Genomic DNA, 2,092 nt, shown 5'->3' with positions numbered 1-2,092 from the left:
GGCATTTTCCAGATCGAGACGTCCGAATGCCTGGACGTGCATCTTGCAGGGTCGACTTGCCGCTAGAATTATTAACACAAAGGACTGCTGAATGTCTTTAGGCGCACCATGCTGATTCATCTGAAACGAAATAAGGCATAGGGCATTGATGTGCGTGCGTAAAGTCACTCAGTTAACAATCCATTTATCAGTTACGCACTAAATGGCCAGGGACATTTATTGTACGAAGACTAGTTGCGTCTTTGAGCACATCTAAATCAACTACAAATTTGCACCTACGTTACGTTACATATATAAGAATTCAGTTGTACCTATGCTAGGTACAACTTGTGCCTCCCCACATAAGGGAGGGTGGGGCAGAGTGTAACCAGGGCAGTTTGTAACAGACCTCTGTATTTCGAATCTGGCACGTCCAGAACCAAATATGAACGTTTATAAAGTGGCTTCTGAATGATTAAGGTTATTTGCAATCAAGAAATCCGCAGTTGGGGAGGTGTAACAGCGGTGAGAGGGCGGCCAAGTCGGGCTAACCCAGCTTGCAGGCAATTTTCGTCATATCAGGACATAATCCTTTTGGGTTGAGCTCGTTGGGTTACAAACTACCCCCAAGTAATGATTTTCTATCGAAGCATACACCTTACCACTTGAAAAGTGGTCTTTGTCACTAACATAACCTCGAGGGTTCTCGGCCTATGAGGCCACATAACAGGCTGTGCTGTGTACCTTGGGGCCGTGTGTAACATGAACGTCTGGGGTGGTCTCGACACCTCCTACGCACAAGCAGCTATCTTCTTTAGCTATGCACACATGCTATCTTCCTGGGCTGCACAGACAAGCAGCGATCTGTTTTTTGAGGTGATTAGGGACCAACCCACCAACTGCTGAGTTCTTCCATTTTGCAAAATGGGGTGGGTAAAGCAATAGCTGAAGAGGTGGTGACTCAGCTTAACAAATATGGCATTGCAGAAAATGTTGTGTGTGTGTGTGTGTGTGTGTGTGTGTGTGTGTGTGTGGTCACTACCTCATATTGGGTGCAATATAGTAGCAGTGAAGTTTATCGAAAAGGGGCTAGGGAAAACTATAATTTACCTGGCATGCAACCACCATGCCCTGGAAGTAATTCCTAAACAGCTGTTCGAGCACTTTGTGGAGCAATCTTCCAGCCCTGACTTGGGAAAGTTTTGCAAAAACTTTGAGTCAAAGTGGTCAGACATAAACTAGGCAGATTTTACACCTGCAGCCCTTTCTAGCTATAACGTTTGCATGAAACTTCTGACGCCGGACGGAAAGGCACGGATATCCACCTTTCTCCTCAAAACTTTGCAGGTAATTGTGTTTACTTTATATTTTCGCTCGAATTATAATTATTTGAATTCGCGTTTACAACTTGTTTCTTACTTAAAACAGAGGCAACAAATAAGGGCCGATTACGAGTACTTCCTGCTGTTGGTCCTCATTTTCATCGGCGAAACGCCAGCAAAAGGCGTTCACTTTCGCCTACCAATTGCTTTGACATCTGCGCGCTTTATGGGCCGTATAATTTACTGCCTTACAATATACATGTTCACTAGTGTCAGGTACGGTAAACCTATATTTTTTTTTAATTCACTGCCAACAATTATTTTGTGTCTTCGTCTCTTACCGGTTCGTGTAATATTGCCGGGCAATACAAGTTGGACAAAAAATGATTGGAATGCATTCGCGACGTAAATCTATTGATAGTGACCACCAACGTAGAGCCCTGGCTCACAGCAACTGTGCCAGCTGTTGCCCCTCGCACAGATTTGGCACCACTGCAGAATATTTGCAATTGCTCCTCTACTTGCCCAAGAATTGCGAAAAGCGCTAAACAATATTTTCCCAATCATTTATGGTACTTATCACCAACTGCATTGCCTTGGCGCTTTTTGATAGGGATATCCCTATTGATGTGAAGGTGGAAATGGTAAAAAATCTAGACTTACCACCAAAATACATTCCCTCCCCCCCCCCCCCCCAAAAAAAAGAAAAAAGACTTGATCTGCCAAGAACCTTAAATGAAGCTAACTTAACCCTCGCGGCTTTGGTCAATAGACACATCCGAGACTTTTTC

Source organism: Frankliniella occidentalis, unplaced genomic scaffold, assembly GCF_000697945.3.
Source record: "Frankliniella occidentalis isolate FOCC.00 unplaced genomic scaffold, Focc_3.1 Scaffold51, whole genome shotgun sequence".
Classification (NCBI taxonomy): domain Eukaryota; kingdom Metazoa; phylum Arthropoda; class Insecta; order Thysanoptera; family Thripidae; genus Frankliniella; species Frankliniella occidentalis.
Note: the sequence above shows the minus strand (reverse complement) of the source record.